The sequence below is a fragment of the Triticum aestivum genome, chromosome 3B (assembly GCF_018294505.1).
Source record: "Triticum aestivum cultivar Chinese Spring chromosome 3B, IWGSC CS RefSeq v2.1, whole genome shotgun sequence".
NCBI lineage: Eukaryota > Viridiplantae > Streptophyta > Magnoliopsida > Poales > Poaceae > Triticum > Triticum aestivum.
Genome location: NC_057801.1, coordinates 849,806,819 through 849,822,122, shown reverse-complemented (window position 1 = coordinate 849,822,122; position 15,304 = coordinate 849,806,819).

Below are 15,304 nucleotides of genomic sequence, written 5' to 3'. Positions count from 1 at the left end.
CTACTGGTAGACCGCTTGTCAGTGCGGGTCCACGTCCAACCTCAGGGACTTGCTTCACATGCGGGAAGCCAGGACACTATGCACGTGATTGCTCTCAGGCCAGTTATGTTTCGCCCCAGCCCGAGAAGACCGTTGGCTGTGTTAAGCCATCAAGCAAGACGATCAGTGCCAAGTCAGCTCACACTAAACGTGGATGTGTGCATCACGTCTCAGCTAAAGACGCTCATGATGATCTGGATGTCATTCTTGGTACACTCCTTGTCAACTGTCATCCAGCATCGGTTCTGTTCGATACTGGAGCATCTCATTCTTTCATTTCTGAAGGCTATGCTCGTTTGCACGACATGTCATTTTGTGATATGCTAACTCCGCTTGAAATTCAAACCTCAGGGTCTAGGTGGCAAACCACCAGAATTAGCTATGGTAATGAAATCCTTGTTGATAGACTTGTATTTCTTGCATCACTTGTAGCCCTCAAGTCCTCAGATATTAACATCATCTTGGGTATGGACTGGATGACAGCTCATCAGGCCAAGATTGATTGTTACACCAGATCTGTTCAGCTTACACACCCATCTGGCAAGATAGTCAATGTCTCCACCAGAGTTGCAACGCGCCAACTCTATTCTCTTAATGCCAGCCCTCTCCCTGACCTTGAAGATATCCCGGTAGTCCGTGACTTTCCGGATGTCTTTCCAGAGGAACTGCCAGGTGTTCCACCTGACAGAGATGTAGAGTTCGTCACAGATCTTATTCCAGGAACTGCTCCAATCTCTAGGAGACCTTACAAGATGGCACCCTTAGAACTAGCCGAGCTTAAGAAACAACTTGATGAGTCCTTGCAAAAGGGTTTCATCCATCCTAGTTCTTCTCCTTGGGCTTGCCCCGTTCTCTTCGTCAAGAAGAAGGATGGTATGGACCGGATGGTTGTAGATTATCGTCCCGTTAATTTGGTCACGATAAAGAACAAATATCTGCTCCCCGGGATCAACGATCTGTATGATCAGCTCGCTGGATCCTCAGTCTTTTCCAAGATGGATTTGAGGTTAGGCTACCACCAAATCAAGATCAGAAACGGGGACATTCCCAAGACAGCCTATGTCACTCGTTATGGTCAGTACGAGTACACCTTCATGTCCTTCGGCCTAACCAACACCCCAGCCACTTTCTCCCGCTTGATGAACTCGATCTTCATGGAGCACTTAGATAAGTTCGTCGTGGTTTACCTTGATGATATTCTTATTTACTCGAAGAACAAGGAAGAGCATGCTGAACATCTTAGACTTGTGTTAGAAAAACTAAGAGAGCACCGCCTTTACGCCAAGTTCTCCAAGTGTGAATTTTGGTTGCCAGAAGTGACCTACCTAGGCCATGTAATCTCTGGTAAGGGCATTGCTGTCAATCCCGAGAGAGTTCAGGCCGTTCTTGATTGGACTCCACCTGAAACCGTTAAACAAGTTAGGAGTTTCCTTGGTCTAGCCAACTATTGTCGCCGCTTTGTTGAAAACTTCTCCAAAGTAGCTAAACCCCTCATGGAACTTCTCAAGAAAGATAAAAAGTTTGAGTGGTCCCCACAGTGTGAGTACAGTTTTCAGGAACTGAAAAGACGCCTGACTTCTGGTCCCATACTTGTGCCACCAGATTTCACTAAAGACTTTGTTATCTACTGCGATGCCTCACGACAAGGACTAGGTTGCATTCTTATGCGGGATCGTCATGTGATTGCCTATGCATCTCGACAGTTGCATCCACATGAGGAGAATTATCCTACACATGATCTAGAGCTTGCAGCCGTAGTCTATGCACTCAAGACCTGGCGACATTACCTCCTGGGTAAATGTTGTGAGATCTACACCGATCACCAGAGTCTCAAGTATATCTTCACCCAACCGGATCTGAACCTTAGGCAAAGACGTTGGTTGGAAGTGATCTCAGATTATGATCTAGGGATTACTTACACTCCAGGCAAAGCCAATGTCATGGCTGATGCGCTAAGTCGTAAATCCTATTGCAACAATCTCATGTTGCAGCAGGGCCAACCACTTCTCCATGAGGAATTCTGTAAGCTTAACCTTCACATTGGTCCTCATGGATTCCTTTATACCTTGGTGGCGAAACCTACTATTGTGGATCGTATCATAGAAGTCCATAAGCATGATATAGGAATCTCCCGAATCAAGAAAAATATCTCTCAGGGAGTAGCTGGTTGTTTCTCTATGGATGAACGAGGTGTTGTTTACTTTGGGAACCGCTTGGTGGTTCCCAAGAGTCAGCAGATGCAACAATTGATTCTTCAGGAGGCACATGAATCTCCTCTCATGATTCATCCCGGTAGTACTAAGATGTATCAGGACCTACGCCAGAGGTTCTGGTGGACTAGGATGAAGAGAGAAATCACCGACTTCGTTGCTAATTGTGACGTTTGTCGTCGCGTTAAGGCAGAGCATCAAAGGCCTGCTGGCACCCTTCAGCCTTTAGCTATTCTTGAATGGAAATGGGATAAAGTTGGTATGGACTTCATCACCGGCTTTCCCAGGACCAAGAGAGGGAATAATGCTATCTTCGTAGCCATTGATCGTCTCTCCAAAGTGGCACACTTCCTACCTGTTCGAGAGAGTATCACTGCTAGTCAGCTCGCTGACTTATATATTTCTCGAATAGTATCACTTCATGGTGTCCCACTAGAGATCAATTCAAACTGTGGCAGTCTTTTCACTTCTCATTTCCGGGAGAGTTTCCAAACTGCCATGGGAACCCATCTTTCCTTCAGTACCGCTTTCCACCCTCAGACGAGTGGTCAGGTGGAAAGCGTCAACCAAATTCTCGAATACATGCTCAGAGCTTGCGTTATCTCATTCGGTATGGATTGGGAGAAATGTCTTCCTTTCGCCAAGTTTGCTTATAACAATAGCTATCAATCCAGTCTTAAGAAAGCTCCTTTTGAGATTCTCTATGGACGAAGATGTCGAACATCTTTGAACTAGTCAGAAACCGGTGAAAGACAATTCTTTGGACCGGACATGATCCAAGAGGCAGAAGAGCAAGTTCGTATCATTCGTGAGAATTTGAAAACAGCCCAGTCTCGTCAAAAGAGCCAGTATGATCGTCATCATAAGGATATGACTTATGAAGTTGGCGATAAAGCTTACCTTCGGATTACTCCTTTGAAGGGTACCCATCGTTTCGGTATCAAGGGTAAGTTGGCTCCTCGTTACATTGGTCCTTTTCGCATTCTCGCTAAATGAGGAGAGGTTGCCTACCAGTTGGAACTACCCCCACATATTTCCAGAGTGCATGATGTCTTCCACATCTCTCAACTAAGGCGTTGCTTCTCGGATCCTATCCATGGAGTGGACCACGAAACACTTGATCTCCAAGATAACATCACATACTGAGAGTATCTGGGTCGCATTCTTGATCAAGCAGAGCGTGTTACCCGACGTCAGAACATCAAGTTCCTCAAGGTTCAGTGGTCTCATCATTCCGAGAGAGAAGCTACCTGGGAGCGAGAAGATCGTCTTCGACTAGAGTATCCCACTTTCTTTCCGTCGACCCCTTAATCTCGGGATGAGATTCTTTCAAGTGGGGGGCGAGTTGTCACATCCCTAGTTCTGGTACGACCTAGACTAGCTAGTCGTATGTGCATCATGTTTAAATTCCATTTAAATTTGAAATGAGGATTTGTGAAACCCTCAGAATCATCTCTAAAATGACCCAAATAAAAAATGCTCCAAAGAGGTCCAAGAAAATGCTCATGTTGCTCTCTGAAAATATTGGACAGAGATAAAAATAAAACCAATATTTTTAGGAGCTCATAAGTATTTGTTTTGGGCATTTGGAATTAATGCAGTAAATATTTGCTTTGGATATATATTGTTATATATATATATATATAATATTGTCCAAAAACTATGCCATTTATTAAGGAGCTCTGGAATAATATAACTAGCTTCTATAAAAATTGGCATAAGAAGATAAAAATGTTTAGTATTTTTATTAAACCAAACAAATGTCAGAAAATAGAAAAGAGAAACAAAATGGAAAAACCCTACCTGGCCAACTTACCTGGCCCAGTGGCCCAACAGGCTAGCCCCGCCAGCAGGCGGCCCAGCCCAACTGCCAGGAGCTTCTTCAAGCTCCTGCCAGTAGGAGCTGCTGCGTGGCCGCACCACAGCCGGCCGTGGCCACGTCTCCCCGCCACCTCCTCCTTCTCCCCCTTGTCGCCTGGATCATGCGCGCGTTGCCACGCGCCGCCCCGTACCCCTCTCACTCTCCCCCGGTCCTCTCCTCTCCTCTCCCTCGCTTTCTCTCTCGCGTCCGAACGCGCCCGCCACCGCCGACGAGCACGACCGCGGCCACCGACCACCCCTCGCACTGACGTTGCGCCCAGAAGCTCCGCCACATCGCCGGCTACCTCTCCGTCAAGCCACGCGCCTCGGGAGGCCCTGTAGAGTCGCCATCGCCGCTGTCCTCATCTCCGGTCACCGGAGATCGTCTTCGCCGCCCCGCCGTCTTCAGCACGTCCCCGAGCTCGGCGACAAGCCCGTCGAGTCCGCTGTGAGCCTCTGCTCCGTCTCCCTCTCCCTGTTCCTCCGTTCTCGCGCCGTAGCCCCCTTCCCCCGCCATGGCCGTAGCTTTCCACCGCCGTCCATGTCGCTGTTGTCGCCCTGGTCACCGCAGCCCGCAACCGAGCGCGTCACCATGCTCTTGGTGCCACGAGGGTGCCGCAGAGCCCCTGGGGTGGCCTCCCCGTGCACCCTAGCCGCGCTCCCGCTCGAGCCGTGCTCCGGCCGCCGCCGCGAGCTTCGCTCCGGCGAGCTCCGCCGCCCCCGCGGCCTCCCACTTGCTCCCCTAGATGCGGGCGTGCGTGAGCTCTCCACTGGTGCCCTCAGCGCGTCGAACCACTGCCGGAACAGCGTCTCCGGCGAACATCCGCTGCAGTTTGAGGTCGCCGCCGGCCAAACTCCGGCGGGCTGACGTGGTCGCTTAGTTAGGCGCTAATCGCCACTAATCCCTCTCTAACAGGCACAGATAGGCGGGCCCCACAGCGGGTCAAATCCCAGTCAACACGGGATTAACTCCCAGTTAATAGTAAGCCAATGACATGTGGGACCCGGTCGTCAGAATTGACCTGGTCAGCACCGTTGACCTGCTGACGCGGGCATGACATCATGCTTACGCAATTATTTATTTTCTGGATTTAATTTAATCAGGAAATTCCAGAAAATTAACAAAACTTTAAAAAATCATAGAAATTCAACTGTAGCTCAGATTGAGATAATTTATATATGAAAAATTATCAGAAAAATGCAATCTTTCCATCTGTACTAGTTTCATGCATGACAAACCAACTTATACCTACTGTATAAGTGAAACAATAAAATGGCATTTATAAAGAGCTTACTTGGAATTGCATTTGAATCCTTGATTCAAATGGACTTCATTCATATTGAGTACTAGTTGTATTAGCTCAATCAGCATCACATCTACATGCCATGTTCATGCATCATATTGTTGCATATGCTTGTGTATTGATTGCCGACACCGTTCCTTCTCGATAGGTTCTGCTCCGGAGAGTGTTCCAGAGCACCTGTCTGAGGAGCAGTGCCCCCCTGTTGATCTACCAGGCAAGCAAACCCCCTTGTTCATTCTGATACAATCCTAGTCTCTTGCTCCTGCTCTCAGTTATTGCATTAGGACAACAACGATTCATCTGCTACTTTGTGCTGCGGTAGTTGAACCCATTCCTCTGCATGACCTGTCATTGCCACACTAAATAGTTGAAACCCACTAGTATGTGTAGGAGTTGATTGAGCCATTGTTGTGTTCCTACCATGCCATGCCTGCTAGTGCTTAGAGTGTGTTAGGTCTGATTCATTGGGAATGAATTGGAGTGTTAAGATATGTTCTGATGCTGAGAGTGAAGTGTGTGAACACGATTTGGTAAAGGTAGCGGTGAGAGGCCATGTAGGAGTACATGGTGGGTTGTCTCACTAGAACCATCCTTAAGCACTGAGTTCTATGTATGCTGTCCAATGACTCGATACTACCACAAATTGGGATCCTTAATTGACTCTCTCGACCTATTAACCAACTTGGTCTCTATCCAGGAGTCGCAACTAGTTTCTGGTGTTTGTAGGTAGTGTTATTTTTCTACCAAGTGGCACCTGGCAGGGTGGGCTTGGGACAGACTAGGCACACGTGGCCTGGTGTACCGAGTGGCACCCGGATGGTGGGCTCGGGAACCCTGCACACATCGTTTGGGGCCGTGAGCGACACCCCGGCCGGATCTCCTTGTGGATGGAACCAGAATAGGCGATAAACCTGGGCTAGAGTCTTGTGTGGTTAGTCAGGTCGTGGCCGACACCCTCGCCGAGATACATGACGTGTACGTGGTGGTAAGTGGCGAGAGCGTGTGTGAAGAGGTACACCCCTGCAGGGTTAACATGATCTATTCGAATAGCCGGGTCCGCGGTTATGGACTTTTTGGATGCTTACATGGTACATAGACAACTTGAAGTGGATACTATAAAATGCTCAAGACAAGTGTGAGAGCTATGGATGGCCTCCTCGTAGGGAGACGGGGATGAATCTATAGTAGTGTATTGTGTGGTGATTACTGGACTCGTGTGTGCCATATCACCTCAAAGAAGTTCTGGTAGTCGTAGAACAGGATAGCCACTGAGTCAAAGCTGGCTTGCTACAACTAAACCCCACATTACCCTCTTGATACAAATGCATGTATGATAGGATCTGATGTAAGACTTGCTGAGTACCTTTGTACTCATGTTGCTTTATTTATGTTTTTGTAGCGGAGACTTCGGTCTTAATAGTGTTCTCGTGGACTTCGACGAGTAGCTTGTACCTCAGCTACGATCTTGATAGGATGTTGTAGATAGTCAGGCTCTTCAGCCTTTTTCATTTGTAGATGTCTGTACTCAGACATGTAATGCTTCCGCTTATTGCTTGTTTGCTCTGAATGTTGGGTCATGTGACCCCTGTTTGTAATAATGCTATGATGGCTCTTCTGAGCCTTTAACTATATGAGTTGTTGAGTTATGCTGTGATGCCATGTTGTACATCGCATACTTGCATGTTATGCGTACGTGTAATGTGTATTGCTATGTGTGTGATCTGACTATCTAGTTGTTTACCCTTAGTAGCCTCTCTAACCGGGAAATGTCTCCTAGTGCTTCCACTGAGCCCTGGTAGCTTGCTACTGCTCTGGAACACTTAGGCTGGACGTCATGTGTCCTTCTTCGTTCCTGTGTCTGTCCCTTCGGGGAAATGTCACGCGGTGTCTACCGGAGTCTTGTTAGCCTGCTAGAGCCCAGTTTACCGGAGTCCTGCTAGCCCAGTTGCTACAGCCCGGATTCACTCGTTGCTGACCGACATGTTCGTTGTTGGGTCATGTATGCCTGTCCCTGTAAGTTAGTGCCACTTCGGGTTCACGACTAGCCATGTCAGCCCGGGTTCTTGTCATATGGATGCTAGCGACACCATCATATACGTGTGCCAAAAGGCGCAAACGGTCCCGGGCATGGTAAGGCGACACCCTTGGGAATACCGTGCGTGAGGCCGCAAAGTGATATGAGGTGTTACATGCTAGATCGGTGTGGCATAGAATCGGGGTCCTGACAGAAGTAGTGCTCACAAACAAAAAAATGTCGTCAATCTATCCAGAGACGCGGCTACACCAGTCAAGCCGCTCCGTGGAGCTAATGCCCAAGACACCGCGTGCACCACCACCGACTCTAGGTCGACGGCCACGTCCGCACAACACATTGCCGCTGGCCACCTACGCCACCAAGCCATGCAGGTGAAATCGCTCTTTGATCGGTCAAACGCCTCACTGTGTGCCGTATACCCAAAACTACACGTGTTGTGTTCACGAAAATCAAATTTAGGAAAAGACAAACTATAAAATAGCCATAAATAGGAATCCAAGTATAACGAATTTTGAGCGATGAAAGAAGAAACAAACTCCCAATATTTAGACGCACGTGCATAGTCTATATATCAAAAAGAAACAAACTTCCAAAAGATTCCTTTCATAGGTCATCATGAAATTTTTCTTCAGCTTAACTCTAGCACTTCTATGAACAGCCGAAGCAGGATATATTTTCCGCTTCCACGGTCATTTGGGCTTCTCCCCGTCACCCTTCGAGAAAGTTGGATCGGCTTCGTAAGAGACAGTGCCCTTCATCATTAGAGGCTCTACGGTGTCTGTAGTCTCCGACCCCTCCTCATCATCGACCTCCACACTAGGCACGAGATTGTTACATATATCTTCGAGAGCACCCATTCCTAAAATTTTCATGTCATTGTCATTCATGGTTTGACAGATGCAAGATTGCGAATAATTTGTGAAGCCCTCTCCGCTTCTAAGCCTAAAACATTGTTTACGGATTTCACAACCTCGTTTTCATTTGACCCCAAAGAAATTCCTAAGTCATTTGCCTTGTCAACTATTTCATTCTCTGTGAAATGCAAAATTGAACAACTCTTATCAAATGACATACGTGTAGTAGCCTCGACATCGTCAAGCTTGGCCGCCCTCTTGGGGCGTGCTAGCTGTAGGTCGTCCGCATCTGGCTGTCCCTTGACCCGGTTACTGACACGCTTGCCAGCCGTCACCGGATCCACGATCCCACAGAAAGCGATAAGCTCCTCCGCCGTCCTCTCCCAGGGCGTATGCACTCGACTCCCACACCCTCCCCCTATCGTCGGTGAAGAAGTGTAGGGTGTGGTTGAGCGGGTATCACCCATAGTAGCCAAGGGGGGGGGAGATCATGGAGCCACCTGCTCGATAGTCCTGCTCCCCTGCCCCCTCACCATCATAGCGGCGCGGCCCTTGTCCGTGCTGCTCGGCAGAGTCCTGCGAAGGGGCCTTCGGCCCGCACCTCTCCCCCAGCTTGCCAGAGAACACCTGATGAGAAAGAGCACAACGGACCTCCTGTACGGGCGCCCCTCCAGAGAGGATTGGGCCTGCCGCGTGTGGGCGGGCGGTATAGGCCTCCTGCCCACAGCTCCCCCAGTCACGGTCAGCCCGCAAGTGCCCACCGGACCATCTATCGTGGAGAGCATCGGGGCCCTCAAACCCGCCATGACTGGGCCACTGTCAGAAATGTGTCGTGTCACCTGTGCTGCCGGCTGTGGGTTACCCAACACCTCTCTCATCGCGACCGTCAGTCTGGAGTCATTACCGTCGTCGGCTCACAATTAGGGACCATCATTGGTGGTAGCTCAAGTTCCGTCGGGTCGTCCGCCTCAACTCTGTTACTCCATAACCGACTAGGTGCCGACCTCGCTCCAAACGAACCAAACCGAAGTGTGTTCATCAGAGTTGTGGACGGTGGCACATCCTTGGCAGACTTATCTGCCTTATCCGGTTGCACATTTGGCCCCATAGCCGACTCCCGTGGTGTATTCTGGGGCCCCTTATCCTGATTCAGGGGGGCTCCGCCCCCCTTAGTTGTGTCCATATCTTGAATCTCATCCCCATCCTGGGAAGTCGGAGTCTCCTCAATCTCAATCTCTAAAATGTAAGTGACTCCAGAATGTGTCCACCTAACTATATCCGGCACGAACTCAATGTTCAAAACACTGACCAGCAACCTTGCATCCCCATGTGCACGAGTGAAAGCCATGTCCACCTTTTCTGTCTTGCCAATCAAAGATCCCAAGCTCCAGGCAATCAGAAAGTGATTAATCAGTTTAGGTGGCGAGCCAAAGAACATACCCAAACCTTCTCTAAAGGTGTACCCTCTGATTGTTGCTGCTTCCACTCATCAAATGCCAGTATAATGTTGGTACTTGCAAATCTGCACAAACCCCACTTAAGAATATGCAATTGATCCTCTTTAGTTGGGAGATCCACCTTGTATGTCTGGTCCTCCAGCTTGTCAAGATGCCACTGATAATTACCTGGTACCAGCTCACGCAGCTGCCTCGCAATCTGAGCCTCAATCATCTGTCCATTAGTAACCCGAACCACCGCTCGGAAAGAACTCTCAACCATCTGAGGCAAAGGAGCCACCTCCGGTGTCGTGGTTCTAAGTCTGACAGTAGAGTGGGGGGTAGGTATGGAGAGGCAAGGTCCTAGCTATGGAGAGGTTGTAAACACAAGAGATGTACGAGTTCAGGCCCTTCTCGGAGGAAGTAAAAGCCCTACGTCTCGGGGCCCGGAGGCGGTCGAGTGGATTATGTGTATATGAGTTACAGAGTGCCGAACCCTTCTTCCTGTGGAGGGGGGTGGCTTATATAGAGTGCGCCAAGACTCCAGCCAGCCCACGTAATGAAGGGTTTAAGGGACATTAAATCCGGGACGTTACTGGTAACGTCCCACATAAAGTGTCTTAACTATCATAAAGTCTACTTAATTACAGGCCGTTGCAATGCAGAGTGCCTCTTGACCTTCTGGTGGTCGAGTGACTCTTCGTGGTCGAGTCCTTCAAGTCAGTCGAGTGAGTCCCTCGTTGGTCGACTGGAAGGTGATCTCTTCTAAGGGTGTCCTTGGGCAGGGTACTTAGATCAGGTCTGTGACCCTACCCTAGGTACATGACCCCATCATTAGCCCCCGAATGGATTGAGGCTTTGAGTGATGAAGGAGTTGATGTTGTTTCGGATTAGCCTTTGCACACTGGTCGTGTGTCGTTTTGAACCAAAGAATCTCTTTGTCGATAGTGAGCAACTTGTCTTCAGTCGACTCGATCCATTCTTTTCTTTCGTCGAGTGATCTTCTGGGCTTCGCCGATTTCCGAGCGATGGATCACAGGAAATCCCGCGCCTGACAGACCGATCTGCCGTTCGCGGATTCCGCGGGATGCCAAATTTGGGGAAGCGCATGAAGCGGGGCGGACCGCGGCGTTCGGATGGGACAGGGCATAGACGCCTCGATTCCCGTGCCGATTTCTTCGCCACGTATCCCGCCCGCGTAACTGTTTCAGGATGTGATTAGATCGATCGGGCCCACCTGTCATCCACTCGGAAGGGACCTTATAAATGCGCCCGGCGAGGGTTTTCTGAACAGTGCCTCAGCATTCTCTCTCTCTCTGCTCCCTCTCGCCTCCGCACAACTTCTCCTCGCGCGTCTCGCCGGCGGCCATGGTCAAGGAGAAGACGGCGGCGCTGGAACGCGCGAAGAAGGCGTCGGCGACGGAGAAGGCGAAGGGGAGATCCACCAGCCGCGGCAGGTCTTCGTCTAGATCCTGCCTGCCGAAAGGCTGGGTCCAAGGAGATTGGATCCAGTCGACCATCACGGAGACGGATCTCCTCGACATGGCCAACGAGGGCCTGATCCCTCATGGAGCTGCGAGGCTTTCGGGGAAAGAATGGCAGCCCCAGCCAGAGGAGGGTGAGTGCGTGCTTCTGGCTACTCATGTCGACCGCGGATTTTCTTTGCCGCGAGTGTTTTCTTCCGAGGTTTCTTGAACTTTTTTGGAGCGCAACTCCACCACTTCACCCCGAATTCAATCGCCTATCTTGCTGCGTTTGTGTCCATGTGTGAGAGTTTTCTGGGTTGTCGACGGCATTGGGGCTTGTTCAAGCATATATTCACGTGTCGCTCTCAGACCGTGAAGAAGGCTAGCCCAGGTGACGAAAGAACCCGAGTTGTCCAAATGTGCGGGGGTTTGGGGATCCAGGTGAGGAACAAGAGCACCTTCCCAGCCATGACATTCCCCGAGTCGGTCAGAGGCTGGCAGTTGACCTGGTTCTACTGCCAGGATCAGTCGATGCTGGGGCAGCCGAGTGGACTCCCTCAGTTCACCATGGACCGAGTGAACAAGCCCTCCTCTCTGAAGTTGATTCCGGAGGAGAAAGCTGATGTGAAGATGCTGATGGAGCGCGTAGTTCAGTTGGTTCGGGACGGAGTGACGGGTATGGACCTCCTGGAGGTTTTCCTTAGGCGTCGTATCCAGCCTCTACAGTTCCGGAGCCATTGTATGTGGTTGTACCGCGGCACCGAGGATGAGACTCGGGTCCATCCAGAAGCAGTCGACGATGCCACTCTGGAGAGGTGGATGGCCGCTGTTACTGGGAACAAGGATAACCCTCGTGGAGCCAGAAGGGTTCCTCCACTCGACCATCACAGCGATCCAAATAAGGTATGTCTGCTCCACTTCCCATTGTATTTTTGTCATATTCATTTCTGTTTTCTCTGTCAATCGGTCGATTGATCTTTGCCTTGATGTCTATCAGGCCCTCACTGAGCTGTACTCGATGCCCAATGGAGCACAGGCTCCGACTGAGGAGGGAGAAGCGAGCGGGGGCCAGAGCCAGGAGGAGGAGTGGGACTCGGACGCCGCCGAGGATGATGGTGATGATGATGACGATGATGATGATGATGATGATGAAGACGAAGAAGAGCAGGAGGAGAAGGTCGCACCACCGCGCTCGGAAAGGCGGTCGAAGCTTGTCCACGACCCTGCTACTGAACGTGGCAAGGGGGTTGCAACTGTCGCGCAGTCGACCAAGCGTCCTCGGACCATCTCTCCGGCGCCGACTGAAAAGGCGTCGAAGCAGCCCAGGGTGGCCCCGTCAAAGCCGACCAAGCTCCTGCCGAAGATGAAGGTGTCTATCCCCACCATATCAGGGTAAACATGCTGCTTAAGTCTTCTTATTTTGTGCGAACTTTATCTCTGGCTGGCGCTGGGGTTAGTCGACTGATTCTTTGGAGTTGCAGTGCTGCTACTTCTGAGACCTCAGCCCGGGCTGATGACCATGAGATGGAGGACGCAGCAACCTCAAAACCAGGTACTATACTCTTAACGCCGTTTTTAGTCGACTGACTTATGATCTCTAATCCTGATTCTTCTCTGTAGCTCCACCCAATGTTGTTATCACTCTCCCTGATGATGATGAAGATGAGGAACCGCTGAAGCACAGAAGGAGTAGGAAAGCGTCTGCCGGCAGGGTGCCCCAGGATGTGACGGTGCCTGAGACTCTGGTTGCGGAGGAGGAGAACACCACTCGACACACTGTGTCCTTCGCAGATCCACTGACGAGTGCTCAGCAGCCATCCCTCTTCACGACGCACCACGTCCCAGAGGACCAAGCTGGCGCCGCGAAGGAGGCAATACGCCAGGCAGGGATCATGATGGAGCAGTTAAGGACCATCCGGGATGCGAGCCAGGCAGCTTACGACGCCAATTCCGCCCTTCAAAGCAATGTTCAGGTCAGTCGACCATCGCCTGTTCTGTTAGGATATGCTATCAAAAACTTTTCTTTCTAGCATTTATAGTAGTCACCCACTGGGTGTGTCGATTTAGACTCCGTGTTAGCGGGGGCACGCTGAGTGCACCCGCTGGGTGTAGTCTCCAAGGCTAAGGTCGACTGCTGGCAGTCGGCCGTAGGCTTTATAATTTCAGTCTTTCCGTCATTCGACTATGGCGAATGGATTTCTCAAACTGGTGGGGGCACGCTGAGTGCACCCACTGGGTGTAGTCCCCAAGGCTAAGGTCGACTGCTGGCAGTCGTCCTTAGGCTTTATAATTTCAGTCTTTCCATCATTCGACTATGGCGAATGGATTTCTCAAACCGGTCGACTGGTCGACTTTGTCCTCCATAGGATTAGTGGGGGCACGCTGAGTGCACCCACTGGGTGTAGTCCCCGAGACTGTGGTCGACTGCTTGCAGTCGATTACAGTCTTTAAAGAATACATCATCTTTTTTTTGGTAGACTGGTCGACTCTGTCTTCAATAGGATTAGTGGGGGCACGCTGAGTGCACCCACTGGGTGTAGTCCCCGAGACTACGGTCGAATGCTTGTATTCGGCTGTAGTCTTAGAAACTCGTGATTTTTCCTTTTCCACTCGGAAGTGAGTTTTCTTTGACATTTAGTCGATTGGTTCTTCGCAGAACTCCTGTGATCTTGTGGCTCGCTACTCTGAGCTGGAAAACAAGCACATTCAGCTCGAGCTGAATTTGAAGCTGGTTCAGGAGAATCTGACGAAGGCAAAGGAGGAGACCGAAGGTATGTTTGGTGAGACCTTGACGACTGCTTTTTCCCTTCATTTGTTTCAAAATCTGATCTAGCTGTAACTTGTAGGTAAGGTGAGGGAGGCCCAACGGAAAAAGGACCTTGAACTAGCTGAGAAGATAAAGCTTGTTGACGAGAAGTTAGCTTCAGTCGCCAAGCTTGAGCAAGAAAATACCAATCTGAAAGCTGCTCTTGGGAAGAAAGATAATCTGGAGGCCTTCCTGAATGGTCTTGCCAAGAAGTTGTTTCTTATGCTTGACGGTAAATCTCTATGCTGAGCAATCTTTTCCAACCGTGGTTTTTCCATTCGACCATCGCCTTGACTCAGTGATCGTCCTTGCAGAATTTTGTCAAAACTTTGAAGAAGAAACTAGCCGGCTGGAACCAAACCTTGACCCCGTCAATTCTCCGATGAACGACGAAGTTGCCATGAATGTTTTCCGACTGGAGTCCCGTGTTGCAGCCGTCGTGGACTATCTTCCAAGGCTGAAGGTCGCCACATCTCGCATCGACTCGACGCTCTGGCCCGGGGAGACACTTCAGAACGACCTCGAGTCACTGATGGCTCGCTTGAACACGATCCCTGGTCGAGTGCAGGAGTGGAAAAAGTCCTGGGCTCGGTGCGGTGTAGATGTTGCTCTGTGTCTGGCCCGAGTCCACTGCAAAGATGCGCGAGAAGACAAGCTGGCGGCCCTCCGGGTGGCCAACACCAAGAAACACGACTTCAGGTCCTTTATGGAAACTTTCCTTGCGGCTGCCACTCGGATCGCAGATGGAATTGATCTTGATGAGTTTGTTGCACCTTCCAGCCCCCCACAGGAGGGGTAAAAAACTTCTTCTAAGCTCGACGCTTTAAATTTGCCTCGGTATGCCGAATGGACTTGTAACCGATAAACCATAACGGGCTTAGCGCCTGAGCACTTTCGGTTCCTTTAGGTATCGATCCGAACTTGAATTTGGTGTTTGAATATGATTGCTTTTGGCTCGAAATGTCTTTTGCAGGTTCAAAGCAAGATGCTCACTGTAGTCGACTTATTCCTTAATCCACTTAGGCGAGCACTGGGCTGCAGCTAAGCCCCCGAGTGAGAGGTTTGCTCTTCACTCGGTAGGATTTTCATAACTTAGGCGAGTACTTGGACTGCAGCTAAGCCCCCGAGTGAGAGGTTTGCTCTTCACTCGGTAGGATTTTCATGTCTTAGGCGAGCACTGGGCTGCAGCTAAGCCCCCGAGTGAGAGGTTTGCTCTTCACTCGGTAGGATTTTCATGTCTTAGGCGAGCACTGGGCTGCAGCTAAGCCCCCGAGTGAGAGGTTTGCTCTTCACT